At 45.0% G+C, this 13,260-nt stretch overlaps 1 pseudogene; it reads left to right on the top strand.

The window, feature by feature from the left end:
* LOC130482407 (Golgi reassembly-stacking protein 2-like) overlaps positions 1-10,125 on the top strand; it is a 48,674-nt pseudogene extending 38,549 nt beyond the window's left edge.
* The last annotated feature ends 3,135 nt before the right edge of the window (positions 10,126-13,260 follow it).

The following is a 13,260-nucleotide window of genomic DNA, read 5'->3' on the forward strand; positions in this document are numbered from 1 at the left end:
GTGCTCATCCATCACTTTCTTAATTGATACATCCATCGCTTGCATATCTGTCTTCATAACAGTCATTTGAGTTTTTACTTCTTTCAAGTCTCCAGTGACCACATCCAACTTCTGATTAATAGCTTGGGATGCTTGACCAAGATTTGTCATCATAGAAGTCAACTGTGCCATCTGTGTAGACATCTGTTCAAACTGTTTATTTGTTGCCTCAGTTTGTTTAGTTAGCATATCCTGTAACTTTTTTTCCATGGTCGAGGTTTGTAAAGAGTCCCTTAGTTTAGTAAAGGCAGGGCTGTGTAGTGAGCCAGAGCGGGGTCGAGACATTTACATTCAAAAAAAGCTGGTAAAATACATGTCCACAGACAGGGCCTTTAAGGTGCTGATTAAAAGATGATAATTCAAACATCAGCCTAATAATTTTTTCGGGTTGAAAAGAGTCGAAATTGGCTTTAAAATTGCATTTTAAAGTTTTAAAATACCAGTGAGTTTTTTCGGTCGCTCTAGTTCGGGTTAATCAGGAAGTATACCGGAAGTTGCAAGTGCTGCGGACCTTCTACCGCCTCTTCTCGATGGTTATTCCTTCAGGAATGATTTCAAAGTAACTCGAGTGCGACGCATATTCAGTCCCACAGCTACTTCCTGTTGTTTTAGTTCCGATGATAGAGAGGGTGTTATAGAGAGTCTTCCGTTCCAGGCGCTCCCTTACTACAAACGTGGCAGGAAATTCTTTTCGCCGGAAAATCAGGAAGAAAGATCACCCTCCCCTTCCCTCGGACCTTCTCATTGGTGATAGTTCTTGTCAATCTAAAAGGTATCCTTCCGACTCTTTGTTATGGTTTAGGCTGATCAATTTGATAAAGGTCCTGTCACTAATCCCGATGACTAACTCAGATCAAACTTTTTCAGTTCGAATTAAGGAGGAATGGGGGTCTCAGAAATGTTCTTATCAGCCCCCCGTCTGTTCAAATATTCCAGTAAGTAGACGCAGAGTTCTTTGTACTCACTTGGGTGTCAAGAGGTGAGGTTCTTTTCTTTATGTAGTCCTTATGCTGGTAATAAGGTGGTGGAGGGTAGAGCTTGAGGCCAGAGTTGCGTTTTGGCGATGTCCTTCCCTAGTGCCCTCGCAGGACCGGCGTCCAGGACTCCGAGGGGCTTAAAAAAGCCCCCTCAGAGTACCTAGGAGGTCAAACCGCGTTTGCGGGCTGCAGGGAGTTCCTGCTTTCCAACCCACTTGCAAGGGTCGGATTGGGGTATCTATGTACCCCAAAAATAACGCAAACTTGGATTTCTCCCAGGACAGCCTGGGGAAATGGAGTGCTCTCTCCAGCGGCACCACCGGAAGTCAACTCAGAGCGAGACAATCACCGGGGCAGGCTGTGAATACTGCAAGCTCAGGTGCCTTCTGATTCAGAGAGCTCAGGCGAGCCACTCACTGGCAATGAATAATGTGTGCATCTTTGCCAAGGGTTTTATTAGGAAGGAAATTAGATGGAGCACTCTGGGTTTATGCCCAGTCATCTGTTGCAGCCATCGGTCCTTTTCAATAAGTTAACCCTATAGAGGGAGGGAAGGTGGCATGGAATAGACCTTCAGATCTCAGAAAATAAACAGGGTCACATTTAACTTATTATAAAAAGGTTTTTTTTTTTTGTTGGCTAGGGGCATATATGTTTCCTATTGTTACTTTCTTCCCTAATAAATCTCCAACTAACAATAAGAACCTTCCTTCCTCATCTGCCGATTGACTGTAAATATTGGAGAGTTTACATATATGGCCACTTTTTTTGTTTTACTGTTGCTAGTGGCATAATACAGCTTCCCCAGCCTCTGTTCCCCAACATTAAGTGTTGCTGTTTTTCTAATATATGAGTTTCTTGTAGGAGAATGATATTAGCTTTTTCTTTACTTAATCTATAAAATATTTTTCTTCTTTTGCATGGTTCATTAAGCCCATTGACATTTAAAGAAATAAATTTGAACATTTCTTGATAGACTTTACATAAATGTTAAGTCACAAATGTTGGCTTGAAAGTATTGGTTCTATGATATCATTCCAGTCACAACTAACACATGGGTTAGCAAAGATTCTTTGCACATTTATTTTTGGAGATAGTGGAGTCTTTGGTGCTTTTTCAATCCAGTCTATTTGTCCATCTTCCGGTTGAGCTCTCCATGTCTTTAGATGGTTTTCTTTTTCTTTCTTATTTGAGATATTAAAGATTACATTTAGTTCATTTTGCATCATCTTTAGCATCTTTATTGTATCCTCTTCTATTTTTTGTAACTTTGCAAAAGAGTCAGTGACATTCTCCTGAAATTGAAATAGAGTAGGTAAGTTTAGTTCGTTTTTACTTGCTTGCATCTGGGATGTAGTTGAGAAAGCAATCGTGGTTTGAGTGCTTTGGTTTGTTTTCTTTATCTGTATCTTTTCCAGCTTATCTGAATCATGTTGCAGGTGATTGACATGTTGATCTTTGAAGACTCTTTGCACCCAGATTCCATAATTGTTCATCGTGTATTTATTTCTCATAATTTGTGTAGGGATCCTCTGAGAGTTAAAACTGAGTACCAGTCGTATCTTATCTTGGTTGCTGGGTAGGTAGAGTTTTTTTTAAAAGGTCTATATTTCTCATTGGTATGTTCAGAATAGTACTTAAATGGTTGATTATTATTCTCTTGTTACTCCAGTTAGGTAGGTAACCTCTAAATGGTGTAATTGTTAAGGAAATTTGTTGGCGTTGCAAGACTCTGGAGGCATTGAAAAAGAAGTAGAAGGAGATCTTATCTTAGGTGGAGACTTCAATACTGTCATGGATTTGAAAGTAGACAGAAGCGAAAAGGAAAATACAATAATAAGCACAATAATAAGCACAATAATAAAGAAAAATACAATAATAAGCACTATTATAAACTATTTGATGAAAAAGACCATTAATAAATTTCAATTAGTTCATGTTTGGAGACTGAAACATAGTCTAGAAATAGATTATTCCTTCTATTCAAAGGCACATAAGTCAGCATCTAGAATTGATATGTTTTTAATTTCAAAATCAATGGTAAATATGGAATGTGAAACAGAAATTGGGAATTTAATATATGCTGATCACGCTCCCATTTCCTTATGGTTAAACACAAAAGGTAAAAGGAGTAAATCATGGGTCCTTAATAACGAACTGTTAAATAATAATAAAAGTAAGGAGAAGTTAGAGAAGGAACTTGAATCCTTTTTTAAAATTAATGACTCTACCAGTTCAGATATAGTGGTTTGGGAAACAGCTAAAGCCATTTTTAGAGGGATTGCTCTAAGTCAGGGGTAGGCAAACTGCGGCTCGAGAGCCGCATGCGGCTCTTTGGCCCCTTGAGTGCGGCTCTGGGCTGCAGGATCGCAGCCGCCCACCTGAGAGAAGCCAACTTCCCCGGGTGTGGAGGGCATGGGGGGGGGCTGGCTTCCTTCGGCGGAGGATCGGGGCTGTACATCATGGTGGATGAGAGCCTGGCATCCCTTCCCTGCCCCAGCCAGGCTCTGCGCACATGCAGAAGTCCTGCAAAAGTTCTCCACCTTTCCGCCAGCCCAGAGCCGCCGCCGCTGTCGTGCCTGGGGGCGGCGGATCTTTGCAACGTGCTGGCCCAAGCACCGGGGAGAAGGAGGGAGGCCCCAATCCACCACACACACCCCTCCCCCACCTTCCTCACCTGCAAGCTCCAGCACGTCCCCCACTGGAGAACGCCAGCGAGAGGGGAGGGGGGAGAATACCCCTCCTCCTTCCTCCTCCTCTTCTTCCTCCTCCTCCTCCTCCTCGGAGGCCGAGGTGCTGAGGAGGGGCGGACGGGCGCCGAGAGGTCAGTGGGGTTCGGGAGATGCAAGGCCATTGTTCACATCACGTGTTTGTCAGTCATTGTCATGATTTAATTTTATGGATACCTTACTTACAATTTAATTTTTATCAATAAATAAGATCATTATTAAGTATGATATCAAGTTTTATTCAGTGTACCTATAGTTTAATTAAGACAAAACTTTAATTAAAGTTTATTAAGTTAATAAACAGTGTACCTACCTATATAGTTCTTCACACAACTCGTGGTTAAATGGTGGGACTCCCTGCCCCAGGAGGTGGTGATGGCTGCCAACTTGGAGGGCTTTAAGAGGGGAGTGGGCCTGTTCATGGAGGAGAGGGCTATCCATGGCTACTAATCAAAATGGATACTAGTCATGATGCATGCCTATTCTCTCCAGGATCAGAGGAGCAGGCCTATTATATCAGGTGCTATGGAACACAGGCAGGACAATGATGCTGCATTGGTCTTGCTGGTGGGCTTCCTGTGAGCACTTGTCCCATGATAATCCCATAAACAAACATCCACAGATGAGTAGTCCAAAAGAGAGTTGATTTATTGGAAGATCTACAGGTTTACAGGGTAGATCTGGATGCCATGGCAACCCCCCTCCCATTGAGGTAAGATTCCCACAGAGTTCAGAGTCAAAACACATAGTTGGCAGGGTTGGAGCTGGCCTTGCTAGCACCTGGAGAAACCACAGCAACTTCTGTCAGGCCATGCCTGGCATTCTCTGCACAGGCTATGCCTGACATTCTGCCCCCCCAAAAGCCCCCCCTTCAGTTCTCAGGTGCTGGTTTGTGAGGGTAGGCAGTATGGAAATCACGGACTAGGCAAGGGGCGGAAACATTGTGCGAGTGCACCCACTCATCTTGAGCGGGACCGAAATGTTTCCAACAGACTAGGTAATGGAGAGAACCATGATGGATACATGAGTCCAGGATTTTAGCAACTTCGAAATGTTCCTCCCCCCCACCATTATGGGTGCCTCGGGCAGCGGTTCAGGATGCCATTCCGGGGAGGGAACATGCGGTTTCAAAAGACTGACATGAAACACGGGATGGATTCGCCTTAGCTATTTTGGGAGTGTGAGTTCTACAATCACTGGGTTAATGATTCGGGAAATGGGGAACGGACCCACATATTTAGCACTGAGTTTGCTGCAAGGGCGGGTAGACTGTAGATTCTTGGTGGACAGATAAACCAAATCACCCACTCCGTACTCATTCCCTGGTGCATGGTGCTTGTCAGCTTGAGCTTTATATTTACGTTTGGCTCGATCCCGATTTTTCATCAGCCACGGCCAAGTCGTTTGAATTGTGTGCACCCAATCAGCCACACCTTCACCCCCTCCTCCCCAGACACATCAATATGGCCGATGGGGCCGAAGTCTTGACCATACACAGCTTGAAAAGGGCTTAACCCAGTGGACTGGTGCACAGCATTATTGTAAGCATATTCAGCAAAGGGCAACAGTCCTACCCAATTGTCTTGGTGGTAATTAACATAACAGCGTAAGTAGCATTCTAACAGCATTTACTCGTTCAGTCTGGCAATCTGTTTGGGGATGGAAGGCGCTTGACAGTCCTTGTTCCACCCCAACCAATTTCAGGAACGCTTTCCAGAACTTAGCCACAAAAGTACTCCCGCGTCGCTGACCACCTTGTGCAGAAAACTGTGCAATCGGAAGATGTGTGACACAAAGAGGCGGGCCAATTTTGGGGCGGAAGGGATACCTGCGCAAGGCACAAGATGTACCTGTTTGGAGAACAGGTCCGTAATTACCCAAAGTACAGTTTTCCCTTCACTGAGGGGCAGGTCGGCCATAAAATCCATAGTGATCACTTCCCAGGGTCTAGTGGGGACTTCCAAAAGTTGTAACAGTCTGGGCGGCTTGCCCTGGAGTCTCTTGGCAGCAGCGCATACTGGGCAGCTGCGGATGAACGAATCCACGTCTGATCACATGCTCGCCCACCAAAATTGCCTTCTCAGTAGATGCAATGTCTTGAGAAATCCAAAATGACCTGCGGTCTTAGCTCCATGAACCAAATGTAGAACCTCCCTCTGCAGTATCTTAGGCACATACAACTTTGAGTCTCTATACCAATAACCCCCGCGTTCAATCAAAGAAGCCGGGAGGGTTTGTGCGGAGAGTTCGGCTTGGTAACAGGAACGAAGAGATTCCCTGAAAGAGCCTGTTAACTCTTCTACATCCGGTGTTGTGGGCATTGTGCCGGCAGGCTTCTCTGCGGGAGAAGGGGCCGGTGCGGTTAAGGGGGTAAAGTGGTCGGTTCGCTTGGGTGGACGGGCTGCCGCGTCCCGGGACTCGCATTGGACAACTGCATGGATGGTGGAGTCAGAGCCGGTGAAGGAGGTGAGGGGAGCGAAGTGGACGGAATGACCAGCGTGGTCGGGCTTTGGGCTGCCCCCCCTTTCAAAGGCTGCGTTGGGAGTTGGGTCTGCGATCGGGTTTGTACTGCCAGGGTGGGCAGTACAGCCCTCTGAGCAGGAGTAAATAGAGACTCTGTGGGGCGCTCGATCTTGGTAGGGTATTGGGGCAGCCTGGAAAAAGCATCGGCTAACAAGTTTTGCTTCCCTGGCACATGTTTCAACACAAAACGGAATTGGGCAAAGAAGTCTGCCCATTGTACCTGTTTCGCGGACAATTTGTGAGCCCCTGTTAAAGCCTCCAGGTTCTTGTGATCGCTCCACACTTCAAAAGGGACCTTAGAACCCTCTAAAAACTGTCTCTACTCCGTGAGGGCATGCTTGACCGTGGCAGCCTCCTTTTCCCAGAATGGCCAGTTGAGCTGAGATTGCATGAACTTCTTAGAGAAGTAAGCGCATGGATGTAGTTGACTGTCCCCCCTCGCTGTAGCAGCGCACCCCCTATTGCTACGTCTGAGGCGTCTACCTGGACCACAAACATATGGTCAGAATCAGAACCAGTTCAGAGGTGAACAGTCGTTTGAGACTGTCAAAAACAGTTTGGCACTGGGGGGTCCAATTCACTTTAGCCATAGGCAAGGTGGCTGTGTTTCCCTTTCCTTTAGTCTTAAGGAGGTCTGTGATAGGCAGTGCAATCTGAGCAAAGTTGGGGAGGAATCCTCTATAGAAATTCGCGAACCCGAGAAATCTTTGAACCTGTTTACAGGTTGAGGGTGGTTCCCAATTGATTACGGCTTGTACCTTTTCTGGGTCCATCGTGAGCCTGTGGTGTGAAATTATATAGCCCAGAAAAGTCAATTGTTTTTGGTGGAACTCGCATTTGGACACCTTAGCATAGAGCCTATTGTCTAAGACACTGCAACACTTCCCTAACCAGGGCAACATGTTCATCCATGGTTTTAGAGTAAATAAGGATGTCATCTAAGTAAACCACCACTCCTTTGAACAACAAGTCATGTAGTATTTCGTTAATGAGTTGCATGAAGATGCCCGGGGCCCCTTTCAATCCAAAAGGCATCACCAAAAATTCAAACATACCAAAGCAACTAGAAAAGGCTGTTAGGGGCTCATCCCCGTCTTGAATCCTAATTCTATAATAGGCTTCGACCAGGTCTAACTTGGTAAAAATGTGTCCCTCCTTCAGCTGCCCCAAAAGTTCTGAGATCAGAGGAATGGGGTAGGCATTGGTTTGGGTGACCGCATTGAGTTTCTGAAAGTCAATGCACGACCGCAAGTCACCTGTCTTCTTATGCACGAAGAAAGCGGGGGCTGAATATGGAGTGGTAAAGGGTTGGATGAAACCTCGAGCCAGATTTTTGTCAAAAAATTCATGTAGCACTGTTCTTTCAGAAGAGCTCATGGGATAGATCTTGCTCTTAGGCAGTTTCCCATCCACCACCACCTCAATAGCACAGTCCATTCTGCGGTGTGGGGGGGGTAGCACATCACTAAAGACATCCGCAAAGTCCTGATACTCGGCAGGTAGTTGGGATGAGCCAGTAGTGTCTGAAGCCAAGGCAGGGGTTGATGGGAGTACGAGTTTGACAGCGACTTCGTACCGGTGCCGTTTGTAGCCTGGGCTGGAAAATGTCAGAGTATCGGCCCCCCAATTGATGGAGGGGCTGTGACCCCTCAGCCAATTTATTCCCAACACCACAGCGTATCGTATATTGGGGGCTATAGTGAAGTCGATTTGTTCCCAATGGTGGCCTATGCCCATCGCCACTCCCCAAGTGCGACAATCTACTGGTCCACCTTTAAAGTCACTGCCATCCATCTGGGCGAACTGAACAGGGGCCGGTAGAGATACTGACTTAACTTTGAGTGCCTTGAAAGTGGTTTCATTGATCAAAGAGCGGGCACACCCCGAGTCTATAAGAGCTTTCACTCGTAACGGGGGTCCCTTTCTATAGTGTTGCAATACTACATCCACATACACAGTCTCTCCCACCTCACTCACCATTAAGGGAGCCTTGGGTTTTGCAGAAACATCTGCGGAGGTCTGTGGTGCCGCTCCATTCATCACAGACCCAGGCTGTTTTTGGGTGGATCCAGGGAAGACTCCAGATTCAAGGCAGGGGGGTCCCAGGGGCGGTCCTCCTCTGATGATGCAGAGCTATCCCCTGCGGGGGCAATTGTAATCTGGGACCCTGACGGGTATGCTGGCGAAAGGACATGTGCCGGCTCCTCGATGTGGAGGGCCGGGGGCGCTTTCCATCCTGGTGCAGCGCTGCGGTCAGTCACGACGTTTCTCCTCTGGGTGCGTCCTCTTCCACGAGGCGTCCCCTCCGGGCGAGGAGCGGGAGTTGGCTGCTCCAGACATAACGGGCAGGCTGCAGCAAAATGACCCATGGCACCACAAACGAGGCAGGCTCCCCTTTGAAAAAGCAACACTCGGTCTTGCGTGGGTTGAGCTGGTCTCCGCGGGGCAGGAGCTGCGGCCCTAAGAGGGGTCTTCTGGCCTCCCCCCTCCTTGGCCCATCAGGCTAGGTTATGAACTGGCGGCAGCTTTCTACTTCTTCCGCCAGTAGGATCCACTCCTCCAGGGTGGCTGGATCCCGTTGCATATAAGCCCAGTTCAATATTTCGGGGTGTAAGGCTTCCCAGAAGTAATGCACTCGGGTAGCCTCAGTCCAATCCATAATCTTACTAGCAAGTCTCTGAAATTCATCAGCAAAGTCTCTAACTGTAGAGGATCCTTGACGGAGCTGTAGGAGGGCAGCCTTGGCCTTCTCCCCTTGGAACGGGTCTTCAAACCACCGCCTTAATGCTCGCATAAACTCGTTGAGAGAGCGGATGGATTGGGCCCGGGTGTCAAACTGGAGGACCATCCAATCCGCTGCCTTTCCCACCAAAAGTGAGGAAACGAACCGTCATCTGCTATGTTCTGTGGGAAAGTTGTGTCCCTGTTCCCTCATATAGCTGTCCACTTGGTGTAGAAAACAGGGCAACATATCCATGGAGCCGTCATATGTCACCCGCAGACGGGACTGATTCCACTGCACAATCGGGGCCGCCGGAGGTGGTGCCGGTGGTTGCCCCGGGAGTGGCTGGGCCGGCGGCGCCAGGGGTGGCTGGGCCAGTTGCGCTGGAGGCGCTTGCGGTGGTTGTGCCGGAGGCACTTGCGGCAATTGTGACGGAGGTGCTTGTGGCGGTTGTGCCAGAGGCGCCAGAGTTTGCTGTAGACGGTCGTATTCACACATCAGTAGGTCCATTTGGTCCTGCATACGGGCCATGCGATCCGTCAAGTCCCAGTTTTGGAACCGTAGAGCATGGATCTCCTCCTCAGACCCCCCAGTACAGCGGGTTTGGCTGGCTCGAAAGTTGGTATTCCCTCCTCTGCATACAAATCCTCCTCATCAGAGTACTCGAGCACGTCGGAAGCGAAGGCGAGTCGTTGCCTATGTGCCATATCTTGAGGCAGGCCACAATCCGGGGAAAATGAGGGTAAGGACCATTCCAGGCCCCTGCTTACCTTCGGTTGCACATCGGTTCCTGCTGTCGTCCACGCCCGAGCGGCAGCCACATCAGCCAACAGTTGCTCCTCCGCTCGCTTTTGGTCGGCGAGTGCTCAGTCCACCTCGAGTTTGGCGACCACGGTGGCCATCACAATTGGTTCGGCCATTTGTTCCAAGACTAATAGGATCTCCTTATGTTGACCAACAACGGTTGGATCTGTTGAGCCAGATCTGTGGAGGAAAGACTAAACTCCGGGTTTAAAACTTTCTCCACTTCCGCAACCATTGCCGTGGCTTGCAGCAAGTCCATAAGGGCCAGGACTGTCCGGGCGGCAATGTTCTGTACTTCCCGGCGGCACACGGTGGGGTCCGGGACAGTTAGCGAAACGTTTCCCTCTCCAGCACCTGCCGTCACGACAGGAGGCACCTGGTTGGCCACTGTGGGAACAGACTGCTGGACTTGAAGGGCCTTGGTCTGATCCAGCACGGCCTTTCTTATGTTCTCATGTGTTTACTGCGTCTGTGAATCTAGAGAAATGTTTGCTCACATTGTTCACATTAAGTGTTTGTCAGTCATTGTCATGATTAAATTTTATGGATACCTTTTTTCCCCTCCTCAGAGGCCATGTCTACCCACTGGCTTTCTTAGCGGTAGACCTGGACTCCGAGGAGAAGAAAAAGTCCCCCTTCAGAGGCCAGGTCTACCAATTGGCTTCTATGGGCCTCCGGAGGCCAGGCCTACTGCCAAGAAAGCCAGTGGGTAGACCTGGCCTCCCAATGGGTCTCAGCCAGAGGCCAGGTCTACCAGTAGGCTTTTATGGCGGTAGACCAGGCCTCCAGACGAGGACTCCGGACGGTGAGGGAGAAATGGCAGGGACTTACAATTTAATTTTTATCAATAAATAAGATCACTATTAAGTATGATATCAAGTTTTATTCAGTGTACCTATAGTTTAATTAAGACTTAAAACTTTAATTAAAATTTATTAAGTTAATAAACAGTGTACCTACCTATATAGTTTAAGTTTAAGAAATTTGGCTCTCAAAAGGTTGTACTGTTGATATTTGGCTCTTTTGACTAATGAGTTTGCCGACCACTGCTCTAAGTGAATAATTGTTCCTAGAAACGAACAGAGATAAGGAAAGGAAAATATGTTTTTTAAAAATTGCAGAATTGGAAAAAACAAGCCAAACTTAATCCGTGTAAAAAAATAACAAAGGAGCTGAAATCAGAGAGAGAGAGACCTTAGAAAGAATAGATACAATTTCCATACATAAAAACTTACTTTTTACTAAACAAAGGTATTTTGAAAAAGAAGATAAAGTAGGAAAACTATTAGCCCAGAAAGTCAAAAAAGAAAGAAGCAAAAAGTTAATTATTGTAATTAAAACAAAAGATGGAGAAATTAGCAACGACATGTGAGGTTCTCCAACCTCCGTGGGCTATTTTCATAAAATCACTCGCTCAGACAACCATTCAGAAGCAGGTAAGTTTATTGGAAAGAATCAGGTATGGCCAGGGCCTACACGGTCAAAGCTGCAAGTGCTTGCTATTGCAAAGGAGTCAGAATATAAACATTTCTACATTGCAGACGTCGGTTACATGTTGTGGGAACCAAGAGATAACAGCACTGAGCTAAGCTACTGAATACACATCAAAGACACCAGGGAAGCTTGTTAACTCAAGCCTGTGAAAGCCAAGGTCAGAGGAGGGAGGAGGGAACGAGGAAAGGAAAGCGAGCGGGACATTCCAGCAGGGGCCTAAATGGGAAACAGTCCGGCCAAGGCCTGAACCATTCTACTGAAACAGGTCTAGCCTGTCGCTTGTACGGACAGTCCAAACATGGAACAGAGCAGTCCCTCATACGACATTAATAAAATTAAAAGTCCTTTATAGAATATTACCAGGAATTATATAAGGCAGGTTCTGTAGAAAGAGATAATATCAAAACGTTTTTACAAAAAAATAATATAACTAAACTAAACTTAGATGATAAGGAGTTTATGGAAAAAGATATTACCATACAAGAAATAGAAATAGCTATTCAAAATTTGAAAGTTAATAAAGCCCCGGGTTCAGATGGCTATATAGCTGAATTTTATAAAAAATTAAGTCACATAATTAAAATTCCATTATTTAAAGCATTAAATGATATTTTTAGAAAAGGAAAATTACCAAATACGTGGGCAGAAAGTAACATTATAGTTATTCCCAAACCAGAAAAAGACCCAACTCTAACTAGCTCCTATAGATCCATTATCTTCTCAATATTGACTATAAAATCTTAACTTCAATTTTAGCAAATAGATCAAGACAAATAATAAACAAATATGTTAATCCAGACCAAACAGGTTTCATCCCTAAAAGATATTTAACATCGAAAATCTGGAAAAATTTTAACCTGCAGGAATATATAAAGAAGACAACACATAAAGCCGCTTTTTCATTCTTAGATGCTGAAAGTGTTTGATAGAGTGGAACACCAATATTTGAAAGAAACCATACTTAGTTTTGGTTTCGGAGAAATTTTTTACAAATGGATTAGCATCATATATAATAAATGTCAAGCTAAAATAAGAATTAATGAGGAAATTACAGAAAGTTTTGACATCATGCGAGGGGTTAGGCAAGGCTGTCCTCTGTCTGCTCTATTATATGCTCTAACTCTAGAACCTTTAGCAATCTCAATAAGAGATAATAATCAAATTAAAGGCATACGGATTAAAGGCGAGGATTTAAATTAAGCCTTTATGCAGATGACATAGTGCTCATTGTAACAGAAACAGATACATCTGGAACTGAGATTAGAAAAGTTATCACAGAGTTTAGTAAATTATCTGGATACAAATTAAATGCAAATAAATCAGAAGTTATTTTTTTAACTTTGATAACAAAAAGGAGAAACAAATATGGGCAGAAGATCTAAGAAAAATCAGAAAATGTTAAATATCTAGGTATCTGGCTAAGTAAAGATAGAACTAAATGTTTAAATTTAAATTGCGGGAAAATGGCTAAAGAACTAAAAGAATATGTCCAAAAATGGCTTCCTCTAAATATCACACATCTAGGTCGAGCCAATTTAATTAAAATGATAATCTTACCAAAAATAAATTTTATTTTCAATAACTTATTTGTAGATATACCAAAAAAATGATTGAAGAATGACAAAAAAATCTGTAATAGATTTATTTGGCAAAATGGGAAAAAAAGATTCAGAAATAGCAATCTATATGAACTTAAAGGCAAAGGTGGGATAGGAATACCAAATTTATTAGTATATTATCAGGTCGCTAGGGGTTAAAATCATGGGTAGTAAACGATGAAAAGGAATCTTATATTAAAACTGAACAAGATTTTGTTAAATTTCTGCTAAATAAATGGCCATGGGTAAAAAAAAATGATAGGAATTTTTTTTTATAATAAAGATAATAACTGCATTAATACCATTCTAAAACAATGGGATATATTAAGAGAGAAACTAGCCCCATATATTTCCCCACTGTCTTCCTTCCTTTG

The sequence above is a fragment of the Euleptes europaea genome, chromosome 9 (assembly GCF_029931775.1).
Source record: "Euleptes europaea isolate rEulEur1 chromosome 9, rEulEur1.hap1, whole genome shotgun sequence".
Classification (NCBI taxonomy): domain Eukaryota; kingdom Metazoa; phylum Chordata; class Lepidosauria; order Squamata; family Sphaerodactylidae; genus Euleptes; species Euleptes europaea.